This window comes from Mytilus edulis, chromosome 2 (assembly GCF_963676685.1).
Source record: "Mytilus edulis chromosome 2, xbMytEdul2.2, whole genome shotgun sequence".
In the NCBI taxonomy this organism is placed as follows: domain Eukaryota; kingdom Metazoa; phylum Mollusca; class Bivalvia; order Mytilida; family Mytilidae; genus Mytilus; species Mytilus edulis.
The window spans coordinates 79,953,019-79,974,568 of NC_092345.1; the positions used below are offsets into that span (position 1 = coordinate 79,953,019).

General features: G+C 31.7%; 1 protein-coding gene across 4 annotated transcripts in view; it reads left to right on the forward strand.

Moving 5' to 3' along the window:
• The window catches only part of LOC139513082 (uncharacterized), a 68,562-nt gene that overhangs the window by 16,766 nt on the left and 30,246 nt on the right, over positions 1 to 21,550 (forward strand). For 2 of the 4 annotated variants that reach the window (XM_071301238.1, XM_071301239.1), the window contains exons 4-7: positions 2,765 to 2,877; positions 15,094 to 15,199; positions 17,937 to 17,961; positions 20,309 to 20,442. The gene's annotated coding sequence lies outside the window, so the exon portion shown is untranslated. The remainder of the gene's footprint in view (positions 1 to 2,764; positions 2,878 to 15,093; positions 15,200 to 17,936; positions 17,962 to 20,308; positions 20,443 to 21,550) is intronic. The other 2 variants (XM_071301241.1, XM_071301240.1) reach the window with 2 other exon arrangements.

Genomic DNA, 21,550 nt, shown 5'->3' on the forward strand with positions numbered 1-21,550 from the left:
ATATGCTGAATCTAACCATGTATTAAGATTTTGGATATTGGATCATAATAGGTAAATGTCCAGTTTAAAATTTTTAAGATTTTAAGTTTAAGCTCTTAGAACACATATATTCTGTGTCAGAAACCTATGTTGTGTCAACTTTTTAATCACAATCCAAATTTAGAGCTGTATCAAGCTTAAATGTTGTGTCCATACTTTCCCCAACTGTTCAGGGTTGGACCTCTGTGGTTGTATAAAGCTGCACCCTGTGGAGCATCTGGTTTTAAAAGAGTTATAAATGCTCCTGAAAATATTAAATGAGTGCAACATTGTGGGAACATTTTGTTCTTTTATTAAAAATTAGAATAAGATAATCATGAAAACGATAATGTATTTGCAAGTTCAGCAGTATTCCATTTACAAGGCTATAAATTCCTATAAACGAACAATATCTCAAATCTTCAACTACTTTTGTTATTCTTAAAAGTAGTACCTGGCTAACTTAGCCATGTACAACTTAAAATTTAGTTTTGCTCTTGGGAAGTAGCAAGGCAGTGCCAAGCTTGTCTACCAAGTGATATTCAATACAGGGCTCTGTGTTGTCATTAGTTCTTCAAATGTTTAACCTGGTACCTTGGTGTCCTTATAGTCATTCTGCTCGTAGGTAAACTTCCAAAATGTTTCACCTGGTACCTTGGTGTCCTTATAGTCATTCTGCTTGTAGGTAAACTTCCAAAATGTTTGACCTGGTACCTTGGTGTCCTTATAGTCATTCTGCTCGTAGGTAAACTTCCAAAATGTTTGACCTGGTATCTTCGTGTCCTTATAGTCATTCTGCTCGTAGGTAAACTTCCAAAATGTTTGACCTGGTACCTTGGTGTCCTTATAGTCATTCTGCTCGTAGGTAAACTTCCAAAATGTTTGACCTGGTACCTTGGTGTCCTTATAGTCATTCTGCTCGTAGGTAAACTTCCAAAATGTTTGACCTGGTACCTTGGTGTCCTTATAGTCATTCTGCTCGTAGGTAAACTTCCAAAATGTTTGACCTGGTACCTTGGTGTCCTTATAGTCATTCTGCTCGTAGGTAAACTTCCAAAATGTTTGACCTGGTATCTTCGTGTCCTTATAGTCATTCTGCTCGTAGGTAAACTTCCAAAATGTTTGACCTGGTACCTTGGTGTCCTTATAGTCATTCTGCTCGTAGGTAAACTTCCAAAATGTTTGACCTGGTACCTTGGTGTCCTTATAGTCATTCTGCTCGTAGGTAAACTTCCAAAATGTTTGACCTGGTACCTTGGTGTCCTTATAGTCATTCTGCTCGTAGGTAAACTTCCAAAATGTTTGACCTGGTACCTTGGTGTCCTTATAGTCATTCTGCTCGTAGGTAAACTTCCAAAATGTTTGACCTGGTACCTTGGTGTCCTTATAGTCATTCTGCTCATAATTAAACTTGGAAGATGTTACAATTTGCCAAAATTAAGTTATCCAAAACTGGTAATAGTACAGTATGTTTAAGTTGTATGTCACGTTGAAATGCCCTGAAGTTATAGCGTATTGACATGATGTGAGGTTTACAGTCAGGTAAGAGGTTATTATATCTCTTCTTTTTATTAATGTTTTTTAATCATTGCTTATCTGAAATTATTAGCTGCTCTCTAATTGGTCTTTCTTTAATATCCTTTAGTAGTAGATGACTTGGACTTTTGTGGTATGTGACTAAACAAAAATCCAGTTGTAAGCAAAATAAGGATAATGAATGTTAATTCCAAATGTATGTTTTCGTCTTTTTATTTTGACAATAATACCGTCTATTCTTTGTTATAATCTGGTATGCATCACTCACTGTCACTGGGTATCTTATATTTTCCTGGAAAAAAAATTTGCTTTGAAATAAAAAAAAAAATCAGGAGTTATAAACAAATAAACAAAACCTGGTTTTCAGAATAAACAATTCAAATTAATGACTTTCTAAATAGACAGATGTTGTAACACCTGATGCTTGCTTGCAATGTGTTCTCATGTATGCTCTATGTGTTTTCATGTGTGCACATTGTGATGTTGTTTCAAATTCAAGAAGGTTTTGTTTTGTTTGGAAACATTTTAATGTAGTGTAATTGGGTTTGTTGCATAAGACAGGTTTGTTTTTTTTCATTTAAAAAGTATTATATCTAGCACAGAGGGTTAGACATTAAACTATATATACAGGTACATTTATAAGACATAATGACACTAGTATGGTAATCAACTGTCAAATATAATCTTCACTACCAATCTATCTTACGAACAAGGAAATACATAAACTTTGTAAACACTTTATATAGTACTCAATTTTCAGCGTTGCTGCATTCAATCAAATGTTCAAAGGGCTTATTTTTAAATTGTTTTAAGTGGCAACAGTCTGTACTAGGTAGTGTTCCCTCATTATGACTTAGATATATGACTCTTTGAGGTATAAACAAAACAAACTATATAAAAAAAGATACATGTGTTTCCACTAATCATGCTAACTCCGTGAACAAAAATAGTGTTGGTAGGTAAGACAAATAAGTTCTTACATGTTCCAACAGCCAAACAGGGGAAATAGTCTGACTTCAGTAGTGATTGTTCAAAAATCTGAGTAGCACTATAACTTAAGGTCCCCAGGCTTAGTGGAAACTTATATTATTGTATTTAGGCCAAAGGTATGACTGTCAAAGTGAGATATCTAATTTGACAATTGTTGCAGCTGCCATCTTATACATGTTTAATACTGATATTATGAGTTGTGTTATATCTATATTTGTAGGTTGAAAGACAGGTTTTGATGTGCCAAAATTCCAAAGATCAGAAACATTCACCTTGTAATGTCTTCCAGATGACCTACTTTTTGCTGAACTAAGGAGCCTTGTTATTGTGCAGGTGGGTCATTGATATATGTTTTGCTATCATATCTTGTCCACAACTTGCAAATCAACAAACACAAAAAAACATAAAACTGACAATGCCAAGTGAGCTTTTCATAACTTGGCATCTGTTGTCCATCGTCTTAGTTTGTTAACTTATACAAAAATCTTCTCTGAAACTACTGGACCAAATTAAACCTAATTTGGCCTAAATTACCCTTATGGTATCTAGTTTGAACAATGTATCAATTGAACCCACCAAGATTGCTGCCATGGCCTAAAATAGAACATGGGGTTAAAATGCAGTTTTTGGCTTATATCTCTGAAACTTAAGCATTTAGAGCAAATTTGACATGGGATACAACTGTTCATCAGGTTAAGATTTGTTCAACAAAGTAAGATTTACAAATAACTCAGCAAAACCAAAATGGTCAATTGATCTCTAAAGAAGATATTGCCCTTTAATGGCTTTATAGCAATTTTTGATTTTTAACAATATTTGCCAATTATTGTAATCTTTTATAAATATCTTTTCCTCTGAAACTAACCAAACTTATCATCCACAATCATCATAAGGGTATGAAAAGAAATAATGTCCAATGAAAGGAGCAAAAGTGTTCTATAAAAGAAAAAGGCCGGCACAGTACTGAAGTCTGGAACTCCCAATAACTTTGTAAATTTGCAGGAAAATAGCTTGTAAACATCTTCTGTTTTGCCAGTCCAAGTGAGGCTAAAAGTTAAAAAAAAAAAACACAGGAAAGTGAGGATTTTTTTTATTTAAATGCACTTTTTTCTACTGCCATACTCAGACAAATGGTTTCCCAGACTTAAACACTTTTGTGTTTCATGTGTTGGGTTAACTTTCTCCATAGGATACATACAGTACACTGCACCCATCACCATCTGTGGGTTATGCAGGTCAAGAAATAGTAAGACAAATGTCACAATTGATTTTTTTGCACCAGATGGCCAATATTGATTTGATTATAACAGTATACCATGGAGTTGTTATAATATCAACTTGTAACTTAGTACAGATATTCTGTAATATATGCTATTGCATTATAAGGGTTTTTCCCCGATTTTGCATAACTGATCATGACAATGTGATATCGTAAGCAGTCATGGTGTTCTATGAATACATATTGTTATTACCCTATCTTTTTAAATATAGTAGATAGAATAAATTTGTTTACACTAATCAGCTAAAATTATCAAAAACACAAGATGTTACAGCCGATTCCATTGAGTGTGTAGGCAAAGGTTATATCTTTGGTTAGCTTGCTTGTTAGCTGAACCGTGAAGTCATTGTTAGGTAAGGTACACTACCCTCCTTTCGAGGTAGCCTAGTCCTACAGACAGATTGGGTATTTATCGGACTAGTCTACTCTTAAAGGAGGGTTGTTTACATAACCTAACAATGACTTCACAGTTCAGCAAGCAAGCAAGATAACCAAAGATATTACCTTTGTTCACACACTCATTGAAATCGCCTGTAAAGTAAGTAAAATGATTGGAATTGTCCTTAGTTTAGGGCCTTGTGAGTTTTTTTCATCACGTTGCATCCTTTGTCCTGCCATCTGTTGTTCATAGACTTCTTTTTTTTAATAGTCCCCTATGAAACTGCTCAATGAATTAAAACAAAGATTACATGCTTCATCCATAGGATGTCAACTTTACAGTTGTATGCTGATTTTTTTTGGATTTTTTTTTTAATCTTTTTTAACATTTACTTTGACATTGTTTCTAAGGGGTCATCCATAATTGTCAACCATTTTCCAAAGTGTACAAAACATACACTTATTCAGACCCCCACCCTCCCTCAAAAAGTGTACATCAACCATTTTCAGATTTTAAGACAATCAATCATTCCAGGGGCGTAGCTAGGTATTAAGTCAACTGTAGGCACTAATCGGCAGAGCCCTGGTAGGGGGTTCAGGTGGCTTTGCCCACCGACGGAAAACGGATTTCAGCGTTTTAGCTGCAAAATTTTATGTACAAAAATGTTAAATTTACTGGTTATTTAATTATGATAATTATAATATACATGATGAAAAGTTTGAAGAATTATGAATAATGTACCATAACTTCGACTGGTGAATTAAATAACGCAGTGCAATCCGTAATATAACAATTATTTACAATATGCATTGCTCAGCGTAGATAACTGTATCCCTTTAATTTAGCAGTACACCCTGTTTGATATTATCATATCTATTCCATTCTGATTGATATATACGTTTAACTTAATTAATAGTACATATTGACGATCCTTCTTTTAAAAAATAAATAGGCACATAAACACTGATACTACTATATAATAGAACTATCCTTTTGGCTAGACAGCAACCATCAATCTTTTGAATCTTAAACCTTCACCCTAGCCACACAAACACATACAGACATACATGACATAGTAGATGACTAACAAAATTCAAGAAATTCGTATTTCTTTATATCCTCTACTGTAAAATCCCTACTTGCTTAGGAATTTTGAATAATTGTGACCATTACACGCAAATCCCTACCTGCTTAGTAATTTTGAATAATTGTGATCATTACACGCTGATTTGAGAGAACTCAAAATTACTGGAAGCCAGATGATTGATTGTTTTTTTTACATCCAGTGTCAAATATTTATGCAAGTTCAGGACCGTTAAAATTTTCTTTGCAATAAATACAACTTGGAGCTAGGTCCTGTAATAGGTGTCGTCCAGGACGAAGGTCTGGAAATTTAAAAATGACATGCATTGGAAAATGAGGGATTATTGGATAGGAGCAAACATTTTGCCTTTCAGTAGACCAACTGGGAACTCCTCAAAGAGTTGCATTCTCTCTACAACTAGGCATCGGATTTAATGTCCCCATTCTGATCAGACGTGGCTGCGTATTTATACATACTGCATAGCCAAACGGACGACCAACATTGGCAAGTCGGGTGAAGACAAAGTGGAAAGCTAGTTGAAAACTAACAACAACTAATTAAAAAGCTCATGTGTCTAAGTTGAGGTTCATTCAAGTTTTTGTTGATAGAAGCGAAATGATCTGAACCAAAGTTCTAGTTTATAGTTTCTATATAAGGTAAAATCGTAAAAACATTCAATTCTATCCAATATTCCATTCACTAAGGACGAGAGACTAGTGTACACATGGCATTCGATAATTAAAGAGTTTTGACAACTTCACCGGCTTTCATCTACAGATAATGTTGTTTATTATTTTTTTTAACAAAAACAAATATTTGTGAAAAAAATATGTGTAGGCACGTGCCTAAAGTGCCTAACGGCAGCTACACCCCTGCATTCTTAATAAAAAGAAAGTCTATTATAGTCTAGTTTGATATAGAAATTTGCATTGAAAATAAACTGAAACAAATCTGACTGTTTTATTTGATAAATAAAAAAAAAAAATTGAACTGTAAAAATGTTGAATTTTTACCCCCTCCCCCAAGTTTAAGTTTTTTACACTTTGGAAACTGGTTGACAATTATGGATGACCCTTAAAACAGTAGGAGTTAGTTTAAAAGTGTAAATTGCAAAAATCATCAACATGAAATAATGTAGCCAGCTAAAAAAAATTGAAAAATACTCTTACTAGTTTATTTAAATTTCTGATATGACATATGGAACATTAAACAAGCGATTGTCGTATCATGCTCTAACGACACAGCTATTTATTGACTATTTTAAAACAATAATGTCTAGCAAAATTTATAAACTGTAAAGCATGTTCTAAATTTTTCCTTACACAGTTTCCATTTACATGTAACACAAATGTTCCTGATGCATTGTATCAATTGAAAAAATACCAGGTGAGCTTCAAAAGGCTCTTTGGAACCTCTTACTTATTTAGACATAAAACCTATAATTGACTTCATCATATAACTTGCTGTGCCCCTTTTAAATATGAGATGAGCTGATATGATTGCACCCAGTAATTCAGTTAGAGGCAAAGCTGTACAGAACTTTAAGTTAATAATCTTTTTTTTTTTTATAAAAACTGCCTTGTTGGCCTCTTCGGTAGCATGCTCATATTAAGTGTGATAGATTATAGGTTTGATTCTTGGCTGGGTTGATAGCCATAGATTTTGAAATTTGTTTTTATTATTTTTTGGACAAGCAAATTATATTAGGAGGAAGAGCAGATTGGTTAAATAGGAATAATATATCTCAAAGTTTTGTCATATGTTATTAAATAACTGGGGATTTTGGAGAAAACTTGAAAAAGCAAGACACTGAATAAGACACATGGAAGAAGCAATCAGCAATATTAATAGACTCATTGTAATTTTCAAAGTGGCATAAAAATAAAACACATGTATGGAAGATGCAGTCAGCAATATTGATAGACTCGTAAAATTCAAAGTGGCATAAAAATTAGACACATGGAAGAAGCCGTCAGCAATATTAAAAAATTGAAAAACAACACGTTTGATAATTTCTTGCTTCCGAAGCATTGTAAAATTCAAAGTGGCATAGAAATAAAACACATGGAAAAAGCAGTCACAACATTGATGGACTCATTGTAAAATATCAAGTGGCATAGAAATAAAACACATTGAAGTCTTAGTCAGCAATACTGATGGACTCATTGTAAAATTTCAAGTGGCATAAAAATAAGACACATGTATGGAAGAAGCAGTCAGCAATATCAATTCGTTAAATTGAGTTATAGTGAATGTCACATAGATATAAGTTTCTTTTTTAGTGAATTTCAAACAAAAAAAATAACCTCTTTTTATATTTTGTAACTATACAAATTAAAGGTGACAAGGATTGATTTTACCAGAAATACCAATATTTTTTTTAGTCTGTCAACATCACAGGAATTATATAAAACTTGAAACCCTATTTTATGTAAAATAAATTTTGCATAATTATTTTTTTGATGGATGGCTGCAATAAGAATATCTTGGATAAGGTCTTTTCTTGAAGTATATGAAAATGTATAATAAATTCAAAGGACTGTCAAATGCATGTTTGGAACTTTGGAAAATCTTTGTGTTTACTCAAAAAAGATTTAAGGAATTTTAAGGCTTGATGGGGGATAAGCTGCGCTGTGCATTTATGTACAAGGCAATGATTTTATGTTTTTTATCTGTGTTTTTCAAGAGAGAGAGAGAGAGAGGGAGAAACGATAAAACAAGTTCCACATGTGAACTAGATGAACACTTTAACCTTGCTTATTTTGATGTTTTGTTTTAACAGAAAATATCAACATGAGAGCATAAAGTTTGTGCACCAATTGTCATGCTAAATTTAATGAATTTTAAATTCAGAAATTAATTCCATTGAGAAAATAATTAAAAAAAGTTATAGTGAATGTCACATAGATATAAGTTTCTTTTTTAGTGAATTTCAAACAAAAAAAATAACCTCTTTTTATATTTTGTAATTATACAAATTAAAGGTGACAAGGATTGATTTTACCAGAAATACCAATATTTTTTTTAGTCTGTCAACATCACAGGAATTATATAAAACTTGAAACCCTATTTTATGTAAAATAAATTTTGCATAATTATTTTTTTGATGGACGGCTGCAATAAGAATATCTTGGATAAGGTCTTTTCTTGAAGTATATGAAAATGTATAATAAATTCAAAGGACTGTCAAATGCATGTTTGGAACTTTGGAAAATCTTTGTGTTTACTCAAAAAAGATTTAAGGAATTTTAAGGCTTGATGGGGGATAAGCTGCGCTGTGCATTTATGTACAAGGCAATGATTTTATGTTTTTTATCTGTGTTTTTCAAGAGAGAGAGAAAGGGAGAAACGATAAAACAAGTTCCACATGTGAACTAGATGAACACTTTAACCTTGCTTATGTTGATGTTTTGTTTTAACAGAAAATATCAACATGAGAGCATAAAGTTTGTGCACCAATTGTCATGCTAAATTTAATGAATTTTAAATTCAGAAATTAATTCCATTGAGAAAATAATTTTTTGCATTTCCTGAATGGTATAATTATGAATGAATAAAGCAACGCCAACATGACTACATGTTGAAATTATTTTGGCATGTCAGCAGGTAAACTGATAAAAATAAATAAAAATATTTGAAGTCTAATAGAAATCCATTTTCTTAGTCCCATAACATAAATAATACCTTCCAAATTTGTCTTGTTATGGCATGCTTATGATGCATATATTATTTGTCCAACATTAGGATTAGATTCCTTACAAGCCTATTAACTTTCGGGAAATGTACTCATTGTTGCCTATATCATGAGGGTGCACTCAACTCCAATCTTAATTGACTAAGATTGTCAATTTTCCTATTGAATGTCAGTGGTTTTCTCCAGGCACTCTGGCTTCCTACACCAATAAAAACTGACCGCAACAATATAGCCATAAATGTGGTGCTTAAAAGTGGTGATAAAACACAGAAAAATCATATCATTGTTGCCTATAAGGAAGTTGATTCCATGTCTTTAAGAAGTTTGTATGTGTTTTATTTAAAAATAAGTAGTTGTGGTATGATTGTCAATGAGACAACTTTCCACCAAAGACTAATGCAAGTATAGTTACGGTCACTGTACTGCCTTCAACAATGAGCAAAATTCATAAGACAAAGCAAGGTATAAAAGGCATATATGTATAAAACAGAGATAACTAACTGCCGAATTTATTTACACAACAATAAATGAAACAAAAATGATAAACAGCAAAAGGACAACCATTGATCAACAAATAGCCTGACTTAGGAAATATTTTTTGTCTGACTACTTTCCTTAAGCAGTTAAGGAAACCTAAATTATTTTTGAAATTTCTATATCTATATCTGCTGCATGGGTTATTTCTTTTTAACTGTATCTGCACTTATTTGATAACTAAGTTTAAATAATTGCTGTGATTAAATTTGAATATCTGCCAAGTTTGATTAATATTGAAGCCTTATGTACTTTCAAATAATGATTTGAATATCGCAAAATTATGCTTATCCTTTTTGAAGTTCATCCTGTAGGGACATTTTATGTTTACAGTGCTGACATTGTTGCTGTCTTAAATCCATTTTAATTTCTTATTGAACTGTTGTGTCAGATTTTAACTTCCTTATGTTTGAATTGTATTTAGAAAACGGAGCAGAAATCTTGACTTGTAAATTGATGTTGCTTTTTATTAGATTATCATGTATAACTGAATCTAATGATTTCTAAATGAGTATGTGTAAAATTGACAAGTGAAAATTTATTGATGTACTTGGCTAAGCAGAATTAGAAGTTTTGTGAACAGTATAAAATTTTTCAATATTACAAAATTGTCAACTTTTATAAAAAATAAGATGTGGTTAGATTGCCAAGGAGACAACTGCCCAGCATATTCAATATGGTGTTGATGAACGCATCTGTAGTTCACCATAGGGCTTTCAACAATAAGCAAAACCCATGCTGTAATGTGAGCATTTATTATGTCTGTAAAGTCAAGAGGTATGACAAAATCGGAAACAATTTCAAAAAAACCATTAGCCTATTTTATGAAAAACACTTAGTGGAACACAAACATGTTTGTTAGTGATCAGTCCTCACTCTAACTAGGGGTTGTGGTATAATTGTACAACATGAAAACACGTTTTAAAATTCAGCAGGAAATGGATTGACTCATTGGATTGACACAAACCATATAAAAAGCAACTCGTATAAAGACAAAAGACACAAAGTACTTATCACGGAGTACCCCCCTGGTACTAAAAGTTAGTTCAAAGCCAATATCAACTCATATCATCTCTGGTGGATAGTTCTGTCATTGGCAATCATACCACATCTCTTTATTTTTATACGACCGCAAAAGTTGAAACAAAAAAAAACAACAATTTCTCTCATTTCAGATTTCATAAATAAAAAGAAAATTTCTTCAATTTTTTTGAGAGGATTAATATTCAACAACATAGTGAATTGCTCAAACACAAAAAAAATATTTTAAGTTCATTAGACCACATTCATTCTGTGTCAGAAACCTATGCTATGTCAACTATTTAATCACAGTCCAAATTTAGAGCTGAATCCAGCTTGAATGTTTTGTCCATACTTGCCCCAACCGTTCAGGGTTCAACCTCTGCGGTTGTATAAAGCTGCGCGCGGAGCATCTGGTTATAATAGTAAACTCATTAGCTGATTGCAATAACAAATAGAATGAACATCAAAATGGCAGGTGAAAGATTCAGGGTCTTGGGAACCTCTTGTTTAATTAAGGAGCTCTTGAAAGCAAGTCATTTTTCACCATTAGTCATACATTGTATATGCCAGTTGAGCCAATACAAGAAGACTGTTATAGATTGAAGGAAAAGAACAACTATAACAAAACAGTAGACATGTGTTTATAGAATGAATGCAGATATTTACAAAAAGCTAACAAAGCAATTTTAAAGAATATGATATTGTGTAGACAGCATCAGGAAACTTGTGGCCTATTTTTTTTCATGGCAATGTACTTTTATTCAGGAATTTAATTAGAAAATCTCATGACGTTAAAGCCATACTTTCTGTTCTCATGCCAACTAGGATTTATTGAATTTTTCCTTAACATATTGTAGAGCTTTTGTATTGTTTATAACATTTGTAAAAGATCAGCTTTGCTATACAAACACACAGATATATATATATATATATTAGGTTATGTCATCGGATTTGTTTGCAAATTGAAGTTTACTTTGGAGTAATATCAATAAATAAAAACATTTAGGTTCATTTTTCTAAAAGTCTTTATAAAGAATATTACAAGTTTAGCTCATTTTAACAGCTTTTTTCACTTAAACCTTTATGAATTAATTGTTAAACATTTATTCAGTAAAACTTTTGAACAGTTCATAATTACCCATCAACGTATAGACACAAAATTGAGCTGAGATTTTAGTATTCATGTGACATGATAGAGCTTAACTTGGATTATTCAAGTTTCTATTGAATTATTTACAAAATAAAATAGTTTTTATTTAGATATTTTTAAATCATAATATTGTCCTTAAATGGTGTTAAGTATATTCATCATAACCGAATTAAAATGAGTACACACATTGACCTAGAATTTAAATCCAATAACCAGCTACTGGTTAGCAACTTTGTAAAATCACAATATTAATGAAGTTATATAGAATGACGCAATTTACTAAACAAATGTATGGAAAAAAAGAAATGTAGGCTATCATTTAGTGAAACAGCAACCCAACAACAATAACAAAAAATTATATCTATGAGGTCAACAAAAAAGTCTTTAACAATAGACAACTGTTTCAATACAATATGTCAAACGATATAACTGTTTCAATTCAATATGTCAAGCTATAAAACTATTTCAATACTATATGTCAAGCTATAAAACTATTTCAATACAATATGTCAAGCTATAAAACTGTTTTAATCCAATATGCCAAGCTATAAAACTGTTTTAATCCAATATGCCAAGCTATAAAACTGTTTCAATACTATATGTCAAGCTATAAAACTGTTTCAGTCCAATATGTCAAGCTATAAAACTGTTTCAATTCAACATGTCAAGCTATAAAACTGTGTCAAAACAAAATGTCAAGCTATAAAACTATTTCAGTACTATATGTCAAGCTATAAAACTGTTTTAATCCAATATGCCAAGCTATAAAACTGTTTTAATCCAATATGCCAAGCTATAAAACTGTTTCAATACTATATGTCAAGCTATAAAACTGTTTCAATCCAATATGTCAAGCTATAAAACATTTCAATACAAATGTCAAGCTATAAAACTATTTCAATACTATGTGTCAAGCTATAAAACTGTTTCAGTCCAATATGTCAAGCTATAAAACTGTTTCAATTCAACATGTCAAGCTATAAAACTGTGTCAAAACAAAATGTCAAGCTATAAAACTATTTCAATACTATATGTCAAGCTATAAAACTGTTTTGATCCAATATGTCAAGCTATAAAACTGTTTCAATTCAACATGTCAAGCTATAAAACTGTGTCAAAACAAAATGTCAAGCTGTAAAAAGGGTGGGCAGGAATTTGCCCCAAATTTGGTCCATGTGCATAAAGCATCAATTTTTACGTTGTTACGTTCTTTTTCTCGACCTAGAAGTCAGAGGGATTCTGATACATACATCCATCGGTAGTTTGCATGTAGAGTGGACCCCAGTTAACACATTAATCACAACAGTTGTAAGTTCAGAATGAAAATGATCTGGGTACACCATTTGATCATTTGCACTAAAATTCTGGGTTTTTTTTTCTTTGATTTTTACTTTAATTAACTGGACCTGCAACTTGGAGTAGTTGTTGCCTAGGCATATTTTAATAATAAACAGTTACACGATCAGTAATGATATGCCTTTGGGTTAACACTATTTGTCAAAGTTTCAGGCCTCATAACTTCATGTTTCAGACCTTAAAGGTAAGCCCACCCCTCCAAAAAATCCAATTTTGTCCGATCTCAATTTTCAAATTTCGTATTTGAGCTCAACATGAACATTTGAAGTGATAAACATGTCAACTAATAGTGTTAGATTGAGGAAACATGCATGCACTTCGAAATAAATGGCATTACGTTGACCTCTAAATGTATTGAGTGCCATTGGTGCCAAATAACGGTGTTTTGGGTACGGCCATAATATTACGGCCCCCTCATGGTAAGGATGTCATGAGAGAATTGAAGACATTAAAAATATTTTTTTATCCACTTATCCAAGGAAACAAAACATGTTTAAGTTAGTACATATGAACTTTTTGTGAAAGTTTATAGACAGACACTGCAAGAAAAAAATTATAGAAATTTAAAAAGTAAAAGATTTCTTTCCACTTCCTCAAGGAAACAGAACATGTTTATTACATGTGTACTCTGTAACTGTTCTGTTGATTGAACACATCAGCATAGCCTTTGTCCTAAAGTCATACAAGGTATGAACAGTATGTTTCTTTTTTTCTTAGTTATTCTGTAACCTATCCATAGCCTTTAACAATGGTTCATTCAATAGGTTACATAACAGGAAGTAAACTTACACTATTTATTCTATGATGTTTTAAAAAAAATAATAATTAAACCTAAGTTTAAGTTTTAATTTACAGTGTTTATTGATGCAGTGAATAACTTAGAAAAGTATTGATAGAGTATTCATATAAAAAAGAATCTCGCTTGATGAGATGTCATCTTTGCTAGCCAAGGGTTATGATCCACTTCCCTCCTCTCCACCCTTGGCGGATTGAGATAGAATTTCAAAGACACAAGGTAATGATTTTCATTGGTTGCAGTCGAAACTTGCTGCATCCAATCAAAAAGCGCCTAAAACATGATCACGTGTAAATGTAGAAAGTGTATGTAAACAATTGCCACATGCTTATTGTGCAACAAGTCTTTACATCCCTAAGCATAAGTATAAGCAGACTATATTTGGTGACAATTTGAAGGTTTTTAATCAACTAATAGAAGTTCTTGTGTATGTTTTTTGTACGAATGCATGAATGTCAAAGTAAATTTTCGTTTCCTGCTTTACCAAGTGTGTAGAGTCTAGACACTCGTGTTTTTAACTCCAAATTGAAGAGTTCAAGTGCTACCATTGGTCAAGAATAATGTATTTGGAATGGGCGTAATTTTAATCTACCGATAGATGGCACAACATTGTTATCACAAATGTTGGCTTAATCTGCCAAGGGTGGAGAGGAGGGAAGTGGAGCGTAACCCTTGGCTAGCGAAGATGATGATATGTATGAATGGAAAAAATTAGGTTCATATCGGGATGAACTGGATCTCCTTACAATTTAATGATCTGAATGAGTTACTAATATGCAGTGACAAATGTTACATGCATGTCATTTTATACAAAGGTATATAATAATTCATAGAAGAGTGCTATTGGTTTATCAGCACTAAAGCAATCTTTTTAAACATCTCTTTGAAACATAATTTTCTCTCACAATTAATACTGTGTTTGTCATGAATGCATCAAACTGTGATATTTTAGATTAGCCGATCAGTCAACTGTGGAAAATAATAACAGTAAACATTTATAAATTTTAGTTCCGTGTACTTAAATCGAATTGGAAGATTTTCAGAGCAAAAGTTTCTGCAAGCCATGACATGATATCTCATAGTCATAGGTTTACCAATATGAAGGGGGAGTGTTTACCTTAAATAATTAAACTAACATGATTATAAACCTTTTACTTTCAATAGAATAATTAGAAGCCTTTAAATGTTATGTAATACACATTCAAATTGAATTGTACGACAGAAATGTAATATAATAATTTTTTATTTTTTCAGTATTGAGATTTCAAACATATACTAATATTTGATGGAAAACAAGAATTAGATACCAACCAGTTTGTGAAACCTCCCTGAAAACAGTTTTGGATCGGTTCAAGAAGAGGTATAATTAAATATACATATCTGTAAATATTACAAGCAAAGTGCTTTACTTTGACACCCTTTAAAGCGGATTCCATTGAGTGTGTAGCTAAAGATAATATTTTTGGTTAGCTTGCTTGTTAGCTGACCGTGAATTCATTGATAGGTTAGGTAAACTACCCTACTTTAAGAATAGACTAGTCCGACAGAAAACCAATCGATCTGTCTGTTGGACTATGCTACTTCGAAAGGAGGGTAGTATACCTGACCTAATAATGACTTCACGGTTCAGCTAACAAGCAAGCTAACCAAAGATATTACCTTTAGCTACACACTCAATGGAATCCGCTGTAACATATACCAAAAGCTCCAGGTACATCTATAAAGGCAGCAGTTTAAATATCATAATGAATAATAAATTTATTTGTGCCAAACTGCCAATGTTATATCTCTATGTATTCTGGTGTTCCTTAAATCGTAAAAAAGTACAACTTTCCAAACTTTTTTCAACTATAGGCCATATTTTGTGTGTGAAAGATATTTATTTTGTGAATTACCAAATGTGGAAACATTTAACAAAATGACATTAATATGACCTGCAACTTGTTGTTTGATCTAAAAGGTATATAAGTTATATCAGTGGCAATCCAACCTCATAAAAAACATCATTAGAAATGTTCAAATTATTATAAAAATAAGGAGATGTCATATGATTGCAACCATACACCTTAGACCAAATGACATAACAGTGAGCAACTAGAAGCCTTCAACAATGAGCAATACAGGTAATAAATCTCACTGCCATAACAAATGTAAAACAGTTCAAATTAGAGAAAAAAGAAGCTGTTTGATTTATATACAAAACAATCAACAAAAATGATGACATACAGCAACAGACGACTAGCACGTAATTACAGGCTTCTGACATGGGACAGATAAAATGTGGAGGGGTTATACATGTACATGTATGTTACTTTGTCTTACTGCAGATTGCATTGAGTGTGTAAGTAAAGGTAATATCTTTGGTTAGCTTGTTTGCTAGTTGAACCATGAAGTCACTGTTATGACTTCACAGAGGTAATATCTTTGGTTAGCTTGTTTGCTAGTTTGACCATGAAGTCACTGTTAGGACTTCACGGTTCAGCTAGCAAGCAAGCTAACCAAAGATACAACCTTTACCTACACACTCAATTCAATCGACTGTAATTGATATTTATCTCAAAATTTTCACATTTTCAAACACATAATATGAGTTTATAATTTGAAAAAACCTAATTTAGGTAATGACACATTACAGATAATTGAATGGTTTGTACCTACCCAGGTATAAAGTCACATATTTTATAGATATTTTCAAATGTCCTTATGTTATTAACCATATTAACAGATAGATCTATCTTGTTGAAATATAGAAATTAAGTTTCTTATCAGCCCATCGCAGTTCTCTTATAAGGCCACACCAAATTAATTAGTAGTTCTTTGGAAAACCCGCACCTAAATTGCCGAAATTAAAAAATAAAAAAATAAAAATAAATTTCCCGCACCTCACCTGCCAAAACCAAAAAATAAAAATAAAAATAAAAGTCCTGCAAGTCGAAAATAAATCCGCATTTTCGACGAACTCGATTCCGGTATTAAAAAAAATTCTTTATCAATTAAGCGTTTGAAAATATGCAGTGTTTGTCATTTGTCAAGCATATTTTTGATTCTGATCAAAAAAGTTGCAAAGATGGAAAACGTGCTGATTGTTTCTGTGGTGAAACATTCAGACAAAAATAACAACAAGGCATACATATTAAAAAATACGGCAACACAAACAAAATGTCGGACATTCAGGGAACTATATCAAGAAGCCATTGAACGATGTAGCGATGCACAAAGTGAGATTATTAATATTAAAACCATACAAATAAGTAAGTCGAACAGTTTCGATGATTCTAGTATCAAAATATCAAATGTAGGTTATGTAGGTATTTCCATGTTGGTATGTTTTGGTGTAATTTATTTTCTGATATTTAATTGTAAAGTAGCACTAGCTAGAACCCCCAGTTTCCACTGTGCTTGGATTGACTGGTTAGTGATCCATATGCATAAACACAAAACACACACCATGCAGTTATGTTACAAGAAGCTAGCTAGCATACTACAGAGGGTGTCTAAGGACCAGAAGGTGCATATACTACAGATGAAAGCAGTGCATATTAAAAGCAGATAGCCATATAAAGTTCATGCATAAAAAAATATGTTCAAAAGTGTATATTTGTGCAGTGTTAATTATACAAACAACAACACAAAATGAAAAAGAATGCAGAAAGTTGAAATACATATAAAAAGGGAGATAATTTAATTATATCAAATTATGTCCCCTTTCAATTAAGTGAGTTGAAAATTCAGTTGCTTCTTTTAGGTAAAAGATATAAAAATTGAGAGAAAAAAAATATCACTCGCTCCATATTTCTTCAAAATTTGAGGCGAAGAATTTAAAAATATAAATTTAAATTTCGCTCGCTCGCCCCATTTTTTTTGGGTAAAATCTCAAAGAACTATTAATTAATTTGGTGTGGCCTAAGGCATTATTAAAGACAATCTTTTTTGACTAACATGTATGAGCTTGCAAAAATTGAAATATATTTCATAAAATTTAATCTGGTGTATATTTCTGCGATGTTATAAATAATAAATGATGACATTTGTTTCTCAAGGTAGTTTGATATTGTCGTTTGTTGTCAGTTCTGTGATCTATTTGTACTTGATTTCAGACATTACAGTCAGCATAATAAACATGTAAGTCCAATTATCTCATCAATTATACACATTTAAAAATGTGGAACGATAAATAAAGTGGATGTACAACAGATTTATCTATTACGTGTTAAATCATAGGAGCAGTAGGAAAAAGGAGATTTTGTATTTACGTCAGTGAGACAGCAACCAAACAATATCATAAAACATTATCACTGTTTTGAAATTTGTTATTCATTTCTAACTGAAAATCATATGATAAGAGTTTGCAATGCGTTTACTCTGTAAAGTTGATCCGCACAATCCAGTTAATTTGTTATGTACTCAAAGTGCAACTTTTAACTTATTTTGAGGAAAAGTCAATCTTATCCGTTGATTACTTTATGTACTGAATAAATTAGATTAGTTAAACTAGTTATTCCTTTGTTTAACAAAGTTGTGGAGAGAGAATATATTTTTGGTCTGTATTGTCCATCCTTTGCAAACAATTTACCGGAATGTATATTTGGATTAAAGCAGCTTGAACTGTTTATAAGAAGCATTTTAAAATAAGAAAATATGACAATTTTGAGAAGATCTTTTGTCATTTGATACATCGTTTATGGTGTTAATAATGTCCATTCTAAAGTAGAGGAATCATCATACATCATTTCATGCATGAACAACTGTGGTTAAGATTTTTTCTTATGGTCTATATATAAGAAACCACATATATTAGGTGAATGACCTTTTGTAAGGTCATGTTTTGGTTCACTCTTTAATTAGGTGACCTTCTTAACACCAGTTAAGTTAGAATTTACCAATAGTTATTTAAAGTTTTAAACTAAATTGTGGATATGAGTCCAATATTAAAAAAAAAAAAAAATCTTCGATGAGATGGAATTTATCCACTAACAAAAAACATCTGTAGTCCATATAAGATATTCTACAATAGACAAGTGTTTGTATAATATAACCTTTATTGATTAAACTGTACCGCTGTAATAAAAACAATGATCCAAAGGAGATCTTGTTTAATACCAATGAAAATGATTGCTGTTGAGAAAAATTTCTACAAAGTTTTATTTATTGATATTTAACATTTTGAATACTGCATTGACTGAAAAGAGTATTATGTGGTTAATGATTTTATTTTTTTAAAGTGATGAATATCATTAAGTGAAAGTTCATTGTACTTCCTGTTTAAAACAATTACGTAAAAGTACATACATAACCTTTCTGTAATCCATTATGCATAAAGGATTAATGTAAATAACAGCAAATCAGTACAACTTTTATAATTTAAGGTATGAAGGCAAAAAAAGAAAGGGACACAAAAAAAAATATGTGTACGAATAAACAGTTGGTATTGTTTTGTATACAAAGAAAAGGAAATATGGGGGAAATATTAATGAGACAGCAACCAAACCACAAGATAATCACCCAAAAAACTTATGTTTTCTTGTTTAATTATGTTTCATCTGATTTCATACCACTGTAGAAATCATTTAATTCTTTTGATTACAAAAGAGTAGGAACATTGTTTCATATAGCAACATCAGAGCCGTCCTTCATTGCTGTTGTCTCCCAGCTTGTGTATTGTCTGTCTGTACGTACGTACTTACATCCCAAAGTTTGTTTCCGTTCTTTTAACTTTAGTTTGGTTTACCAAATGTTATGAAACTTATACACAATGCTTATTACCAAATATCACAGATCAAGTTTGAATTTGGGTGGTGTCACTTTCGTCACTCTTATGTTATGCGCCATTATAAATGAAAAATTGCTACATTTAGTGTTTTTTGCACTCAAACACCCAATATGCAGAAACAAATGGCATAAAAAAGGTCAATAGGTTTGATTAAGTTTATTGACTCTTGCATATTTATAAACAGGGCATTTCTGTCCCATGAACACATTTTTAATAGATTGAATTCAACTTAAGGGATTCAAATGCGGCCACAAAAAAATTGCATAATAGTTTGATAATTCCCAACAGTTATCAGTTTATTATTATTATTATTATGATTTAAATGTGCCCAATAGCAATGAGAAAAGTCCTAATTATGTGTCCAATAGAGAAGCTAAAAAAATAAATTTACTTCCTATTATTGTAGCAGGTATATACACCTCCAAGTTGATTAATTGATATTGGTTTTCAGACAAGTGATTTAACCTGTACTTTTTTTTATTCACCTTCATTTTGTCAATAGCTTAGTTCAAATAGTTCATAGATGGTCATACTTATGTTTTTATAATAATACTCTATGTTTATAGATGATGAATCAATTATTCCAGTACATATATTTGTTATTGATAGGTATATGTAAATATATTGACTTTTTTAATCATGTTAACTCTAAAACATCTGTATCAAATATGGATGTGTAACTTATCTTTCTATCTTTAGATGACAGATGAAATGATATGTTGACTACAACTAACCCTGTGACACAGAGTACAGACACAGCGTCCACAGACACAGCGTCCACAGACACAGCGTCCACAGACACAGCGTCGTCCACAGGAATAACCAGATTTTAGGTATATTGTCATTTCATACAAATTACTAAAGAGGTGTGATTATTTTAAAATGTTTGAGGGACATGAGAAGGAAACAATAGGATGAAGTATTGAAGCAAAGCAAGAAAACAACCAAAGAATGTGCTATTGTGGATTCATTATTATTTGTTGGATACCAAGTTTCCAGGGGTACAGGTGAACCATGAATTCAACTGTTCAACGAATAACATATTATCAGGCTTTGTGAACAGTGATTGTCAAAAACCACCAAATCATATTTCCATGAAAATGCAAGTTTTCAGCAATCCATGAAAATTGATATCCATGAAAATAAATGAATCCCCAGCACTGTATTATTTCAGATGTATATAATTTGAAATTAACTAAATATTTCATGAATTTTATTAATGCCACTTTTGAAGAACAGGCAAAATATATGAGATTAATTATTGGGTTGTCAGGGAAAGTTTGTTTACAGATATATGTATCTGATATCATATAGCCAGTTCTTATTACTGCAATACTTTCCAAGTCACATGGTCCAAGTCACATGGTCCAATACTCTCCAAGTCACATGGTCCAATACTCTCCAAGTCACATGGTCCAAGGACACCGTTTTTCTGTCTGCTAAAAAAGTTGAATACAAGAGTCCTTTTGTACTCAGACTTCTTGTATCATGTCACCTTAGCATAAAAATGACCATTTGAAAACAGACTCTTATAAATTTGACTTTTTAAGAATTGTTATAAATCTGATACATCAAATGAGTGTTCATCTGCTTTTAATACATGCCATATTATATATTAAGGCATTTTTAAGACATTTTTGAATAATTTAAATTTTGTAGGCCCAAATTTTGATACATGAAAATGTTTGATTTAAAAGTAAAAAATAAACACCCAAAATTCAAATATAAGAATAACTATATTGTTTCTAATATATATTCTATTGCCATGAGACTTGGTTAACTGTCTTATAATTCCATAACCTTAGTTCATGCCAAATTGATTAAAATTGGTTAATTCTTTCTATCTAATTAGGTCTGGAGAGACAGTTATTGTCCTTTGATTTACGTTGTCTACGAATGGACAATGCATAACTTGCCAAATTTATTCATGCACCGTCCGAA